Below are 17,282 nucleotides of genomic sequence, written 5' to 3'. Positions count from 1 at the left end.
AAAGCCTCTCCCACCCCCCACAAACTGCTTCAGTGTTTCACCCACATCTCCTACCTACCTTTTACCCTTGAGAAAAACAGAGAAAAGTAGTGTGAGGGAACCCACCTAATTCCTAAAATCCAGATACTGAAAAGATGCAAAAAGAGAAAAAACAATTTAAAATGTTACTCATTCCAGAAAAAATCTCTTCCTTGGAGGAAAAAAGTTTCTAACTTAATCATCACTCAATTCAGTTCAGTTCAGTTGTTCAGTCACATCCGACTCTGCGACCCCATGGACTGCAGCATGCCAGACTTCCCTGTCCATCACCAACTCCTGGAGCTTACTCAAACTCATGTCCATCGAGTCAGTGATGCCATCCAACCATCTCATCCTCTGTCATCCCCTTCTCCTCCTTCTCATCACTAGGATCACTGTAAGTTGTAGTAAGTTGAAGGTAGATCAGTGTATTAGAGTCATTCAGCTTTGCTTCTATTCTAGTAAATTAGCCTGCTGAGTAAATTTCACCTACTGAGCAAGGAGGAGTCTTGAGTAGTCTGAGCTGGCTCAGCTCGACCAATATCCTGGAAGGAAAATGATCACACTAGTTTTTAACTCAGTGGAGTAAGGCCTGGTAGTAAAAAGACAGCACAGGTGAGTTTGGGGAATTTAAGTTTCTCTAGCTAAAGAGTTAGTCGCTTAGTCGTAGCCACTCTCTGCAGCCCCATGGACTGTAGCCCTCCAGGTTCCTCTGTCCATGGAATTCTCTAGGCAAGAATACTGCAGTGGGTAGCCATTTCCATCTCCCGGGAATATTCCCAACCGAGAGATCAAAACTGGGTCTCCAGGAACGCAGGTGGATTCTTTACCGTTTGAGCCACAGCTAAGGTCACCTTAAAAACAAATGCTAACAAATGATAACTAATAATGCTGCTGCTGCTACTGCTGCTGCTACTGCTGCTGCTAAGTCACTTCAGTCGTGTCCAACTCTGTGCAACCCCATAGACGGCAGCCCACCAGGCGCCCCCGTCCCTGGGATTCTCCAGGCAAGAACACTGGAGTGGGCCGCCACTTCCTTCTCCAATGCATGAAAGGGAAAAGTGAAAGTGAAGGTGCTCAGTCATGTCCGACTCTTCGCGACCCCATGGACTGCAGCCTACCAGGCTCCTCCGTCCATGGGATTCTCCAGGCAAGAGTACTGGAGTGGGTCGCCATTGCCTTCTCCTGATAAGTAATAGTAAAAATGTTTATTCATCAGTGCTAACTCTGCTGCTAACTATATCATCACACTTCAGCTCACTTGGGTTCTATTTCTTCATGGGAACTTCGACGGAGGCATTTCTAAAATATTCAGGGAGCATGGAAGATAGCACATGACCTGGCAGCCAATAGGTATGCAATTCCTAGTGCAAAATGAAAGAGGTGGTCCTACCAGGTATCTAATGGACCTTCTGGAGCTGTCACCTTTATCCAAGGAGTGCAAGGCATTTTTTGAACAAACCAAAGGCTTTGTTTCCATGGCATCCTCACAGAGCAGATGGGCATCACCTCCTGTCCATTATCCCAGCTGGGGCCCCTGGGGACCAGGCTATTTTAAGTATGTGAAATTTCAAAGACGCTCATTTATAAAAATAAAGAGCCTCAGAAAACATCCCCAAATCTGCCGATCTTCAGATACAAACCAAATTCAAGATGGGCAGCTCTTGGCTCAGTCAAAGAAGTAGATATCAACCACATTTCAGTGTGGATTAGAAGCAGGGGGAATTAGCATCAGTTACTCCTGCAAACTGGATACCATTCTGGGCAGTTTGAGCTGCCTCTCATTTGTGAAAGTGAAAGTGTTAGTTGCTCAGTTGTGTCCAACGGTCTGTAGCTTCATGGACTGTAGCCCACCAGGCTCCTCTGTCCATGGGATTCTCCAAGCAAGAATACCAGAGTGGGTTGCCATTTCCTTCTCCAGGGGATCTTCCCAACCCAGGGATCGAACCTGAGTCCCCAGCATTGCAGGCAGATTCTTTACTGTCTGAGCCATCTAAACCACCCAGTAATCCTTTCCAGCTTGATTTTGCAAAGGCCAGAACTGAAGATGAGAAATAAGTCCACAGAGCAGCAGTGCAGGAATGCTGCCAGGTCAGGCTGGCTTTGCACAGTGCCCCGCAGCCATCACATTTCCTATGTGTAGGCGACTTTGACTGGACCTCCAAAGGGGTACTTCTCATAAACTGGTCAGCCCTCCTTAGCTAGAAATCCTTGTGCGCTGGGGCCACCCTCTGCTGCTCTGGCCCCACCCCATCCCCACCAGGATCAGGGAAACAAAATGTGGGCATTCAGATACACGTGGGAGAGCCAGCAGCAGTAAAGAACTCCTAGGTGGCTTGCTATAGGAACCCTATTGTTCCAGAGGGAAGCTCTTGTGCCAAAACTCTGCAGGAAGCCACTGCTCCATGATGCATTTTTCAGCTGTGAAGAGAAAAGGGTAGCTCCTGGGATGTTTCTTCAACGGTTCTGGAAGCCAGGCCCTTAATCCTTGCAAAGCAGCAAGGAGCCAGCTTCTCTCAGAGGGACAGAATGTCTAGAGTCCTTCTTCCAAATAAAAACATAAAAAGAACTCGTCAACGTCCCCTTTACAACCTCTCAAAATGTATGAATCAGGAAAACGGGGAGTAGAGGATATTGAAAGCCCAAGGGTTGGGGGGCATTCAGGCCTTCTCTGCTCCCCTCTTTTCCTCATGACCCTGCCCACTGACCTCTCTATTGCAGTAAATTACAAAGCCCCCACTGTTCTCGCTACCCATCCTCCCCCGAACCTGTCCCCCTCACACACCCCCACGCCCCCTCCCCACTCTCCCCACCCAGACACATACACTTTCTTAAAAGGGCGAAATGCCAAATAACATTATTCTCCTTCACCATGGTATTGCCGCGAGAGCTGCCTGGTATGTTTGCCTGAAAAATGGAAGGTTTTCATGGAAATCTCAGGCTCCACTACAGCTCACCCTTTGTGGAAACGGACTTGGAAAAAAAATGGAAGGAGCCTCCACAGAAACCTAATTGGGCAGACAAGAGCAAAGGGCAAGGCCCATGGAATGGTTCAAAGGCTCCAGGAATACTTGAGTGTGCCTTTGGCAGCCCTTAGAAGGCCTTCGCACTCCGGCAAAGCCCCTCTCTGCAGCCCCACTCTGTCCACTGTGCCCCTCTGCACAACATGGCACCCTGTAAAGGTACCACGCCTCTGGGCAGGGACCCTGTCATCTAACATGAGTGGGGAGGGGAGGACTTACAGGACATATATTATCCAGGTATGCAAACAGGTATGCCTGCAGGTGCTGTAAATCACAGAAAACTTTCCTTCACTGCCCAGATTAACCAGCTGAACACCAAGAAAATTAAAAAGGGTCTTTGGGCTTTGGTGTGGTCTGGTGGCAGTTTGGAGGGAGCAGACTCAGGTAGGAGTCCCACCCCTCTCTGACACATGTGGCAGAGTAACCCTGGACTCATGAGCTCTCAGGACATCTGCGTCCTCCCTGGCAAAACAGATCAGGCAGTTTGGAAGGGCTGCTGTGAGCATTTCCTGAGATGGTGTGTCACACAGCCCAGTTCCAGCAGATGGCCTCTTAACGTTTCTTCTTCCCCATCCCACAAGCGCACAAAGGGGAGGGGGACAGATTCCTAAGAACAGGACAGGATCTGTGAGAAATCGTCTCTCCTGTCGTGCTCCAAGGACCTCTGAGAGCAGAGCTGTGTATGCGGGCTCTGGCCTGTCCATCAAGATGACAGAATGGATCTTGGGGAATTAATTATTCAACAGACTCACCCTTCACAAATCCCATCCAAAGGAATGGTTGGATGCCTTTTAGTACACGGACTATACAAAATACTGAAAGGCCAGCGCACTTCAAAAGCCTCACAAAAACCCAGGCCTGAGTTTGGCAGGAGTTCCTCAGCCACTGGGTTTTTCTGTGTGTGGTTTATAATAACATGCAGACCTGATGCCAAGTCCTAATCTATTAAGGGACTGCCAATTAGCAGGAGGCTTAGAGCTGCAGGTTTGAGAACTGGGGAGCAGGTCTAATTAGGCTTGCAAATCATTTCTGCCCATCGCCCCTCTCCATCTGACCCAAGCTATACTGGCCAATTGTTCCGCATACATCCTTTCCATATCCCTCTGCACACACCTCTTTGTGGGTGTGTTTGTTTGAAGGTTCCAGGCCTGAAGGTCAGTGCTTATTTTCATGTCTGTCTTTAAGAGTGACATGGAGGATCAAACAAGATTATCTTCTGGATAGTGACTCTCAGATTTGGTCAATCATCCAAACCATCAGGGACACTTATTAAAAAACACATTCTGGGCATGGCCTAGAACCCACTTGATAACTCAATGAGACTTTCTGGGGCAAAGGCCTGAAAGTTCCCCTTTTTAATAGGACCTCAAGATGATTCTATCCCAAGGCAATCTGGGAATCACTACTCTAAAAAGCATAAACAAAATTTTGAATCATATTGAATATCAAAGGTTTACTGAGCACCTGTTGTGTGCTGGAGCTGGGAAATATCACAACGAGTAAAGCAGGGTTCCTGCCCTCAATGAGCTCTCTATTTAGGGGGCCAATAACATTCCCATAGAAACCCTGTTTTTCCTACTAGAGCTCCTGGGAGAATCCACACCTGCAATCCTCCTCTCACATTCTCTTCTGCCGCATCATAAACCTAGCTTTCTAATGTTTTTGCTGAAATGGCTCTGAAAAAAAAACCCAGAATGATTTCAGACACAAAACATCAGAGGCTTATCTTAGGAGGGGAGGGGAGAAAAAAACCCTAAGAAACACATGGTTTCAAGAAACAGGAGAAAATACATACTTTAGGACTGCCTGGTCTAAAGACAGAAACAGAGTGGAGAGTAATGTTAGGGGGGTTTTGTGCAGCAGAAGCAGCCCACGGCTGGGTGTTGGAGCCCAACACTGGATACTTCCATGTCTTCAGAAAGTCCCTTTTCTTCACCAAGCCTCCTTTTCTATTAAGGAGAGGAGGCTGCACTACTCAGTTATATCTCAAAGCATATTTGGCACAAACTGTTTTCCTTGGAGCTTTCATCAGAGTTCACTTTTGAGTTTCAACAGGGAAATGTACAACCTAGAAGAACGAGAGTTCTCCAGAGCCCTCCCTAAGAAAACCAAGCCTGAATGATCTCTAACCAGTTCCAAAATTATGTTTTGAGGATATGGCTTTCAAATGAGACTGATTTCCTAGCCATCAGTCTGGTTTTTTTTTTTTATCTTATTTTTTTAATCCTATCCTATTAGTTGGTAATGCCATTCAATCATATAGTGCTGGGTGCACTGCAGAGACTCAAAATAAGGGGATACGTGTCGGGTAGACAGCATGGCCAGGCTGTGTTTGAGAAAGAGCACCCTGGTGGCCACAGGGAAAAGGGGTTGGAGCATAGGACTTCATATCTAAAGCTCCCTGCTTATGGTGCATGACCAAGCATCTTCCCAAGGAAAAAAATCTGTATTTTCTAGACATATCTCCATTAGCCCTTAAAAAGAGATACTAAAGCCTTGACACCAAGCTAGGTCCTGGAGAGCGCAACCCTAACAATCACTGCCTTCTCTCCAGGAGTGGCCAGGGCTGTTCCTCTCTTTGTTTCCTGCACCTCTATGAAACTCACTGCTAGTATCAGACTCTCTCAGGTTATCTTAACACACAGCATTATTCAGGAGCATAACTAGGTATAGACAAGAAGTATGCAGCTAAAGGGAGTGGCAATCTATCTGTTGGCTACTGAAGAACATGGCAAAGAGTAGCATGGTGTGGATTTCAGAGTCAGACACACCTGAGTCCTGCCTCCACCTTAAACACATCAGTTAACTCTCCATAAGGATATGACATGAAAAAGATATGATATGCAAAGATGCTTCATATAATGCCAGGCACACTGAAATGCTCAATTAATATTACTGGTATCATGAATATGGGATGGTGTGTCTTCTCTAAGAAGGAGCGAGACAAGTGTCACTTTGGTCCATTAAGAAATCCATTATGAGGACTTGTCTGGTGGTCCAGTACCTAAGGCTCTACCCTCCCAGTGCAGGGGACCCAGTTCAATCCCTGGTCAGGGAGCTAGATCCCACAAGCTTCAACTAAAGATCCTATGTGCCACAACAAAGACTGAAGATTCCATGTGCTGCAACTAAGACCCAGCTTAGCTAAATTAATAAACAAATATATTTTTTAAATGCATGATGTACTTCACATATAGTTACTGAACATGTATCTTAAAATCACCAAGCCTCTGGTTTTTTTTATGAAATGGGAGTGGGTAACTGACAATACAGATGATTAAGAAAAGCACAGCGTTTGTGGTCAAATAGATTTGAAGCTCAGCTCTGTCTCTGTTTAGTCCTGTGATACTGGGTAAGCTGCTAACCTCTTCAGGGAATCTGCAAACTGGGGTCAGTAGAGGGGTTACTGTGAAGTTTGGAGGTACAGTACCATCTCAGAGTGCACTCAACACATGAAGCTATGGTTATTCCCATGGTCTCCCCACAAAATACATTAGAACGAAGAAAGATGATGGGGGTATCCCTATGTCTCTATGTGGGAGCTTTCCTTTCCTTTAAAGCAGGCAAGGCCATCAGTATATGCAGAGTTTTCTAAAACACCAACATCTTTTCAATGTTTGATTATTTCCAGCTAAAAGAAAATAACGGGATTTTCTCAGCACTTCATGTTGGTTTGTATGGAATGTCACTTGGATCTTCCTTGGTTCACATCTATTGAGACTATGTGTTCACTTTCTCTTCAATCATTTTCGCCCAGTAAATATTTTTATGCACCTGCAACAAACAAAGCACAGAAAAGAGCAACTGGGGTGATGCAGTGATCATTAAGTCAAAGTGTTTGTTTGTTTGTTTAATTCATGGGAGGAAATTAACAGTAGTAGTGTCTTGCCTAAGTGCACTCAATGACAAAAGGACACAGGTGTCCATGCACTGACCAACTGTACCATGATGGGCTACATCAGCTGACTATTGTTGTGCTGGTCCCAGCCTTCCCTGGGGCCTACTTGTGTGTGCCTGGGGGTGGGGGTGGGGGTGGGGGGGGTGGGCAGGGTGTTCGCATGTAGCTTGCCATAGTCACTAACCCAGGAGAAGGAAAATGAAAAACCTAAAAGGAATCTACAGAAAAGACAGACAAGATAAAAACTGGTGATCCATATCTAATATTGATTGATTTTGCTATAAAGTGTGGTCCAATTGCCAGACAATTCCTGGGATGCTATAAAGCCTACCAGTCATTGTATTCCCTGGTACTTTCAAATAAGAACAGAAAAATCTGTGTAACAGACTTAGCAGATGCTTCAGAGCAATAAAACATTTTAACTAAGCATAATGTGCTATACTTGACTTTATTTTTAAATAACATGATCTATACAGGTTTCAGCTATTCAAATTCAGTTAAATTTATCAGTTAATAACCATCAAACTTATCTCATGATAAATAAACTCAGATAAAGGAAGATTTTTTTTTTCCCCTTTCTTCATGATATTCTCAGTTCATGCAGAGAAAACAGGATGTGATGATAGCACATGACCTCAGAGTCATTTAGGCCTAAAATCAAATCTCCAGCTACTTGGCTTGTGCCTCAATTTTCTCACATATAAATGGGAGGCGTTAGAGATTGAATTGTGCCTTCCCCTAAGTTTCATATATTGGAGTCCTAACCTCCCAGGACTTCCAAGTGTGGTCTTACTTGGAAAGGGGGTCTTTGGAGAGGTAAATCAAGTTACAGTGACAACAGTAGGGTGGGTCCTAATCCAATATGATTGGTAACCTGCGGAAAAGGGATATTTGGATCCAGAGGTGCATGCAGGGTACACAGGGAGAATGCCATGTGAACATGAAGACAGCCATCCACAGGCCAGAGAGAGGTAGGGAGCAGACCCCTGCTGCGTGGCCCTCAGGAAGAGTCCCCTGCACCACTCTGAGTTCAGACTTCCATCTCCATCTCTCTTAGACAACACATTTCTGCTGTTACAGGCATCCAAGCAAATGGGGGGCAACAGTGCCTCCCCCAATAGAATTTTGGTCTAGGGGAGCAGGATGAAGAAAAAGAAAGAGGGTGAAAGAGAAATTTGTGTGATTAAAGGATGATGCTTGATTCTGAATGATTGTAAAGGGTCATACAATCAAGCAAAGACAAAGTAACTTTCATTATGGTGACTATTAGCAACACAAAAATAATCTAAGTAACTGAAAGAATATTAAATAAAAAATGATTAAAAGGGAATACGCCCAATAGTAATAATGTTTGTGCAAGTTGGTGAATTATACATGATCTTCCCTCTTTTCCCTATATTTTAGGTGATGTAGTTTAACATATCAATGTTGAAAGACAAATTTACCTTTAGAAAAAAGGCTATAAAACTTATGTGAGTGTCAAAACTGACTTGGGTTTTTCTATTTTGTTCAATTTTTACTGAACAACTTATATGTACAGGCCCGAGTTAAGCACTAGAAATAGAAAAGTAAGAAAAAGAAGGTCCCCACCTCAGATTTCACTGTCAAGGTTCTACATAAACCCTCACTTATTCTTTATATCTCTCCATATACATAGGGAACACAGTATTTTCCCCAAATTTTAATCTACCATACAAATGCTCTAATTCAAAGAGCAAGAGAAAAGCCATGTGTGTGGTCCAGTGCTGACAAACACACCAGAAAGTTTTCTTCTAAATCTTGTTCAATCTACCAACCAGCCATTGTAACTTCTCTGATTAAGTCCAGTCATCAAAAACACCACTTGTAGTAGGAATCAAGACATCCCTATGTCACAGGGCAACATCTAATATTAGGGTAAACTCTACTCAAATTCAAAGCCCTTACACCTCTGAATTCAAGCATGTTTGCATTTGTTGATCGAGCATATGTTGGTGAAACTACTGTTTAGGAGCAATTAATGGTAACCTGGCACATAACATTACGAGGCAGAGACTGGGTAAGCTTGGAGTCTTGATTCTTGGAAGACACATAAGCATGGGCTACATTATCAATACACATTTGGGGGATAGAGTAAACATTTAAGATCGCTAATACGCGAAAGTTCATCCCTTTTTGCCTTAAATCTTTGAGTCCTCTGTGTTCCAGGAAACTCAGTTTTCCAAATGTATAACCCAAAGCCACTGTTCCTCTTCTACAGTGATGGACAGACTCCACTGACTCAGCCCCTCCAGATTAAGTTCTCAGGCCAGCGGTTCTGCCAAATCCGCCCTTTCCCTTCTGTTGTTCCTCCTGCTGTTCTATGTCCACTCCCCTCCCTCCATCTTACCAAGCAGTGGACAGTGAATTTATATATACAAATGAAATGTGAAAAACAGAGAAAACCTTGAAGACTAGAATCCATCAGAATTTATTTTCTCTTCCCTCATCTCCATCACTGAGCCTTCCCCTGTGCTTATAGCGCTCCTCTGCCTGGACTGGCCCTGCTGGACTCCTGTTGGTCAGTGTGCTGCTATTTGGAATACCTGTAAAGCTGAGTATGACAAGTTTCACCTCGCGAAAGGTCACATGTAAAACCCTATTAGGGTGATGGAGGGGAGGAGAGTCATGTGTACAGAACACAGTGGGACATACTTCAAGTTCTGGTTAATTGGATGTTGAGCTCCGTGAGTAGGAATTGTGCCGTTTAACTTTACAGCCCCATCAACCTAGCATGCAGCAGGTGATCAGAAAATACTGCAATTAAGCGAGTGAATGAATGAATTCATGAATGTGGTTGCTTTGGTTTTCAAAGAAAACCACTGGCCTTCAGGTCAGGCTAAAAGGGGAACATCTACAAGTGCCTTTGAGACTCATTTCCCCTTTTCTGTTCAAAGACATACCATGTTGTGAAGTCCACATTTAAAAAGCATGCGGATGAAGCTGACAGAGGAAAGATAACAGCTTCTGAAACCAACTTTCGAGGATTTGGAAAGAAACTCTCACTGTATGGAGAAACTTTATACTTCCTCCATCGATCTCATAGTCCCTCTCCTCCTCAGCAAGTCCCAGGGCGCTTTTCCAATCCCACATTGCTCTGTGCTGAAGCCAAAGCCCAGTTTCCTGCCTCAAAAGGCCCTTTGTTTGGACTCTCTTTCCAAATCAGCGTATCCTGAGCTTGAACCCTCTTGCTTTTGAGAACTTCGATGTCTTGGCAGCAGAAGGCTTTGCCAGCAGGTTTGTGGTCCTCACAGCTTTCAAAAACCTCAATGTGAGGGCATGTCTATAGCTAAAAACTCTTTTCATGAGGGGTGGGGGAGAGGGAGTATTATTTTAAGAGTTGCGAAAACAACTTCAAATTGACTTTTTAGTCTTTAATTGCTACCAGAATACTGAGAACTTCTTGTTCCCTTGTATTTAATTAAGATGATAGTTTTAATCAACTTTCAATGATATTGGTTCATAGGCTCTGCTCAATCTCTTGGGAAGTTTTGCCTCAGAACAGTGGAATGCATTAAAGACGCATTTCCAACAGGTTCTCTACAAATGGGAAAATACCTTCCTTCATCAAGCGCGGATGGAAAGGTAACTACATCTGTGCAGCTGCTTGATGATTCCCTGGAAGGACTCCAAAGTTTTCCTTTTCACAGATCAGGTAAACTGCATCTCACCCATTCTCTGTACACTACATCTGCTATACATCCAGGTCATGCTATCTTGTATTCCTTGTGAAGCTTGCCATCTCTGACAGATAAAAGAGTCTCCAAACAAAAAGATTTTAGGAAGGAGGGTAGAGATTAATGTGGAAGAGCCTACTGTCTGTATCTCCCGATCTTGGGACGCTCTGTCAGACAGGAACTGTTCTTCCCATTTTACAGATGATGAAACTGAAGTTCAGAGAGGTTACAACCCTGGCCTCCACTTATAAGCTAGCAAATGGTGGAGCCAAGAGTTGAGTTCAGAACTGTCCCCAAGGACACAATCTCTTTCCATTATGTCATGTGGCCTTTGAAAGTTTAAAACTTTCTGACTTGAGTTTAAACTGTGGGAACTTCTTAGGGTGACTCTCTTCATCTCTTCTCTTATGTCGCAACCCTCTGATAGGATTCAGCAATTCAACATGGATCAAGATATCCAACCAGGAAGCACTGACTAAATGTGGAGTCCTTTATATTTGATGAACTCAGCAAAGCTTAAAGATCATCTCACTCATCTGTCCCATTATTTAGGAAGGAAAAGACCAACAGAACACAAATGATTGAAGGTCACTACCTAGCGTTTCAGCTGGAAGCACTTAAATGAGAGGTGAAAGTTCCCTAAGGTTGGACTAGTAAGGGCACGAGATGTGCAGAAACCAGCCTAGGGATGGATACTGTTTCCCATAGGCAGAGAAGAAGGGGAGGGTGCTTTGAAGAGCAAAGACATGATTCAAGGCAAGAAGGAAGACATCTGTGGGGTGTGTCAAGGAAGAAAAAAAAAAAAGACCAATGTGGATGAAGGTGGATGCCACTGAGAATACCTGTGCATTCAAAATAAGGTTGGCAGGAACTACAAACTGTTAACAGCAATGCCTCCAGGGAATGGAATTTGGAGGGATGGTGAGAGGGTTATCCCCTTTTAACATAATCATATTTTTGGAATATTTTTACTATAAGAGTGCATTACTGTGCTTTGGGATGTTATGTTAAGGTTTAAAAGGCTTTGTAGATTATGACACACGGGACCATTATCTGATTTACAGAATAACCAAATCCACGGTGTAAAGGGATGCTTTAAAATAAAGTATTTATTGAATTTAAACTTGAACCTGCACAAGGTAAGGGTTTTATTTGCTCTGGATTCTACTCATTTTCTTAAGAGAGTAAATTTATCTGAGCCTAGTTTCCCCACCTATGTGATGGGAGTGGGCAAGGGGAAACCCTTGATCCTTGGACCCCTCCACTCCTGCATTTTAAGAGCATTCTAAAGGATGGTGACTGTACCAACGGTTAGAACTCAGGCAGAGGAATCACTCAGCTCAATGAAGTTCTTCAGTGCAATGCCGTTTTCAACAACAGTGCACAAGAGCATTCTCCTGAATTGGCCATCCAAACAAGTGGTGATGTCACTACCCCCAGACCCCCCAGCTCAATTCTGCTACCTCTATACAGTGTCCAGGTTGTATTTCTAGAACTGCTACCGCCCAGTGTCCATTCTAGAAGACTCTAGAAGACTACGTCCAAGTCATTAGACACCAATACCAAGCACAGTACTTGGTACATGAAAGGTGCTCAGTGGATGTTAGTTGAAGTGATGCATCACCACCAATCAGTCAGGGGCTTCTAACTATAAAACTGATTGATACTATTATTAATATTAATAACGACTTACCAGCATGACAACCAAACATAGTCGATGCTGGGTTAAAATTATAGGAAGGTAGACACTGGGGTTACTTCCTAGTACCTAACCTCTTCATGCCTCAGTTTTATCATCTGTAAAATTCAAGTGATAATCCATTACACAAGGATATCATAAGGATTGAATAAAACACATTATGTGCTCTGTTCTAGGAATTCCTTTCTCTTCTGAATCAGACATTTTGGTACTTCAATCCCAGCCTTCTCAGAATTCTGAGAAGGAAGATTAACCCAGATAAATATCTAAAAAGGTAAACATACAAACTGTGGTGTCTTAGGATATTAAGAGATTGTTTTTAAAAGTTTTTCCAGTGGGTAAAGGCAATGAATCAAATACTGTTGATGTGCTAGCAGAAATAAACAGAATAATGATATGATAGAAAAGAGCTGAAAGGAGGAAAATGCCTTCTCTTCCTCCTTCAATGTGAACTTCATGGTATTTTACAGAACAGAGAGAGATTTTAGAGGAAATGTCCGGAGAATTCTCCGTGCCCCGTTTCACAGATGAGGCAACAGAGTCACAGAGAAGGAAAGCTGCTTGGCTAAAGTGATCCAGTAAGTTAACAAGAAAGGTAGGACATAAACCCAGATTTCTTAACTCTCCACTTGGGCATCTTTCTCTGAGAGGAGGCTTCTGCTCTGCTCATTCACAGAGCCTCTCCATAGGGCAGGACTAGGATGAAAAAAAAAACAATCATCCTAAAATATAGCCCTAGCTTTTAAGGTAACTTCAGCTTTTTTTTTTTTTTAATGGAAGCTATCATGGTTAGTACAAATTCAGTCTGTTGACCAAGTTCAAAACACTATATAAATGTAAAACTTGAACTTAAAATATCTAGCTGCCTTTAGTTAAGTACATACTCCCAATCTCTCAGGTTAATTAATACTTTATTATAGGCTATTACAAACTCTAGCAAGTGAAGGTTTTTTCCATTCCATCACACTAATTTGCAGGAAGTATGTATTAAGCACCCAGTGTTTAGCTTTATAGTTATACTTAATAATAATTCAGCTATTTATAGAGAGAAGAGATATTGTGCCAGTAGCTGCTTTAAGATTGTACAGTATAGGCAACAAAAATTGTATTTTTCTGTTGGCTTCTTGTTTATATTTACCCAAACAGCCTTTTATTGACACTTTCTTCAATGCGTTGACTTTATTAAAAAATTTCAAGCATTAGTTCTATACAAGGGAGTCATAGTCTATTAAGACAGACCTGTATATAACAAGCCAAAAATTTTGACATTAAAAAGGTCAATACAAAGTGCTATGATTGCCTAAAGAAAAACTAATTCTGCCCAGAGGAAATTAGAAAGGGCTTCACAGACTGGGTGGCATTTGAGTTGATTATAAGAGGTGAATAACATGTATGGAACAAACAGAAATGATTTGGTAGGCAAGTTCCTGGAAGAGTCACAGAATGGAAACATCTGGGCAAAGGCACAAAGTGGGGATTGGGGAGGATGGGAAGAAAGAGACTAGCAGGTTGGTTGGGGCCAGATTCTAAAGAGCCTCAAATATACTAAGTCTTAGTATAGTCAACCAGGGTGGGAGGGTGGGGGCAGGAGGGGTGGTGGTGGTCAAAAAAATCCCAAAGAGAAAGACCTGTGTCATTAAAATTGCAGTTTTGAAAAATTATTCCTATATGGTTAATGCATAAATAATATATGGGAGAGCCTATCCCCCTAGAAATAAAACCTATAAAGGAATGTTTTCAGATCTAGGTATATGAAGAAATGAATTTAAAATGGAATAGGGACTTCCCTACTTCAGTGGCTAAGACTGCACTCCCAACACAGAGGGCACAGATTTGAACCCTGATCGAGAAACTCAATCCCACATGGTGCAAGTAAGATCCAGCACAGCCAAATAAATAAATATTTTTTTAATTAAAGATAAAATGGGATAGAAACAGGGAGAACAGAGGACAGCAGATTCAGACTATGGGTTGCCATTTCCTTCTCCAGGGGATCTTCCCAACCCAAGGATTGAACCTAGGTCTCCCTGTCTGAGCCACCAGGGAAGCCACATGCACACACATTTATATCCATTGTACAAATATGACTTTACAGTTTCAAAGCATTTTCCTTATATAAACATGATACCATACTCTTGGTCTCAAGAGCTTCATGAAGTAGGCAAGGAATGAATCATCATCTCCATTCTATCACCCAACTAATACAGCAAAGCTGGGAACACAGCCCAGGATCAGCATGGAGCTGCCTTGTAGACCTCCTGTTTTTAAACTTTCATTTAATGATCAGCTCAAGACACCAGGTCATGTTTTCCCCAAGAATGAGTGTGTGTTTCCCTTCTCATCTTCTTACCTACTCCTTGAGGGAAAGATCGGCCTCTTAGTATTTCTTTGTTATCTCTTTGCATTTATCTCAATAAATACTGAAGGATAGATAAGATAGCCAGCTGAGTCCCAGGAATGTTCTCATCTGTAGTTTCCCCCAACCACAAAGAATGGTAAATAGGCAATGATCCATTTTCCCATTGGTCCTGTGAGCGCTTCCCATTCATCACCAGTTCACAGCAGAGGAACAGCCTCTGCCATGACGCCTATGATCTGAGCTGCCTCCTGCCAGCTGCTCTGCATTCAAAGTGTGAAGGATCTGTACAAAATGGGCTTGCTCTCAGTCCTGTTTAGCTTTTCCATGGCTCCGTGTTTGTCAAAGCTTCATGCCAACTCTGTCAGAATAAGAAACGGCACAAAACTTCTTTGAGGAAAGGGAAAAAAAGACCTACTTTATACACTTGCTCTTATGCAAATCACACTCCATTCAAATCCCAGCTGAATAGGAGCTACAATAGCCTGGGAAATACACAGAGCCTCTAACCCAAGTGTAAGCTGCTGCACTCAAAATGTTGCATTTCTCGGCCTTTTAAACTCCTTTGCAGAAGACCAATAAGAAGAATTAACAATATCATCTGAGGTTGCTATCCCTCTGCATGAAGAGAAGTCATTCCCTTCCTGTACAAAATCGGCAAAGTATTCCCCTGCCAAGGCTTTTGCCCTTTTCGTCTGAAGTTCTGCAGAACTGGAGTTGGGAAGCTCTGTGACATAGTTTCAATTAAAATGGATACATGGTCCAAGCTACCAGCTCCAAGTAGATTCTAGCAAAGCAGTTCCCCTGGAATCTCAGTAAACAATCTCTGCTAGTGATGAACTAGCTAAATTATTAATATACCACCCACCAAAAAAAGCTGAGACAGGTAGGGCTAACCAGGTTCTGAGAAAACTGAAATGAACTCCGCACCCTCCTCCATAGGTTGCCGTGAAATTCAAGGTTAACCAGCCCCTTTTCATGACTGCCTGCAAAGGAGATAGATGCCCTTCCCACTTCCAGCCCAGAGGTTTTTGAGTCTAATCTCTATTTTCCAGGAATTTAGAAAGAAACAAACAATAGTAAAAAATGGGCAAAATGCTTTAACCCCCAAATAACACTTGACTACTTCACAAGGCCTGGTCATCTCACTTTAAAACTTTCTGGCTGGCTTGCTGGCTCTTCATATGCTTATTATTGAAAATAGCAGCCAGTGCAAATTTCAATGCCAGTCCTCACCATGGGAGGAAAGAGTCCACATAGGTGTTGGCTGGTTCTTATCCCAGGCATTCCACCATTTTCTAGATACAGGATCCCCAAAAGCTCCTCAACCTCTCCCAAGGGCGACTGCCACATCTGTAAAATCAGTTACAGTAATATCTTCCCTTCACCGTTGTAGACTTTGATGAGATATGGGAATGTGCTCAACTATAGTGGAAAGGTTTAAAAATATTCCTTTCCCAGCCTTTTTCATGTTGACATCTGGAAAATGACCTCCTCAGTAGGGTGGTTTTGGTACATTTTTCTGTGGGCTTTTCAGGGCTGGGAAGCTTAAGAGCTAGAATGAGAAAAATGAACTGAGGCAAGAAAGAATATTTACATTCAAATTATCTAATGCACACATTATCATTTGCTAGCACTATTCAGTGAAAGGTATTATTAATTAATAATAAGTGTTTGGATTTCACAGCAGAGGCCAACACAGCTACAAACAACCAATTTAAAGCAAAATTATAATTAAAGTTCTTCAACTTCATCAGTTGGCCTTTGGAAAATTAAATCTAAAATCAGGAGGACTTATTTTCCCCTGAGATTGAAAGCTCTGTATTTTGAATGCTTTGACCCAAGAAGTATACTTTAATTTCCCAGCCAGCCCCAGAGAAGACTGTATTCACACCATGCCTGCAGTACAGACCATCCAAAGAGTGGGACCATCATCCCTCCTTCTGTGTCACCGGAGCCACTCTCTTTAAACAGTTAAATGAGAAGCCTGCTAAACACAAGATTCCAGTACAGTAGCCTTCCTATTTGGGGGAGACCTCCGAGACTTCTGGGGCTTCCCTGGTGGCTCAGATGGTAAAGAATCTGCCGGCGATATGGGAGGCTTGGGTTCGATCCCTGGGTTGGGAAGATCCCCTGGAGAAGGGCATAGCAACCCACTCCAGTATTCTTGCCTGGAGAATCCCATGGACAGAGGAGCCTGGCAGGCTACAGTCCATAGGGTCACAAAGAGTCAGACACGACTGGAGAGACTTTGCACGTAGGACTTCCCTGGTGGCTCAGAGGTTAAAGCGTCTGCCTCCAATGCAGGAGACCCAGGTTCGATCCCTGGGTTGGGAAGATCCCCTGGAGAAGGAAATGGCAGCCCACTCCAGTATTCTTGCCTGGAGAATCTCATGGACAGAGGAGCTTGGTGGGTTACAGTCCACGGGGTCGCAAAGAGTTGGACACGACTGAGTGACTTCACTTTCACTTTCAGTGGGTCCCTGAAACTGTGGACAGTACTGAATAATATAAGTACTAAGAATTTCCCTGTATGTACATACCCTTGCTATGAGAAAGTTTAATTTACAAATTTTGCACAGGAAGAAATTAA

The 17,282-nt window shown here is 43.1% G+C and overlaps 1 protein-coding gene and 1 non-coding gene across 2 annotated transcripts in view; one reads left to right on the top strand and one right to left on the bottom strand.

Moving 5' to 3' along the window:
• The window catches only part of PLPP3 (phospholipid phosphatase 3), an 88,099-nt gene that overhangs the window by 57,366 nt on the left and 13,451 nt on the right, over positions 1–17,282 (bottom strand). The window lies entirely within an intron of this gene.
• Positions 16,955–17,026, top strand: TRNAW-CCA (transfer RNA tryptophan (anticodon CCA)). Its single transcript has one exon. It is a non-coding gene; the product is annotated as a tRNA-Trp (tRNA).

The sequence above is a fragment of the Capricornis sumatraensis genome, chromosome 2 (assembly GCF_032405125.1).
Source record: "Capricornis sumatraensis isolate serow.1 chromosome 2, serow.2, whole genome shotgun sequence".
Taxonomy (NCBI): domain Eukaryota; kingdom Metazoa; phylum Chordata; class Mammalia; order Artiodactyla; family Bovidae; genus Capricornis; species Capricornis sumatraensis.
Note: the sequence above shows the minus strand (reverse complement) of the source record. Positions and strands in the feature narration are given on the sequence as shown.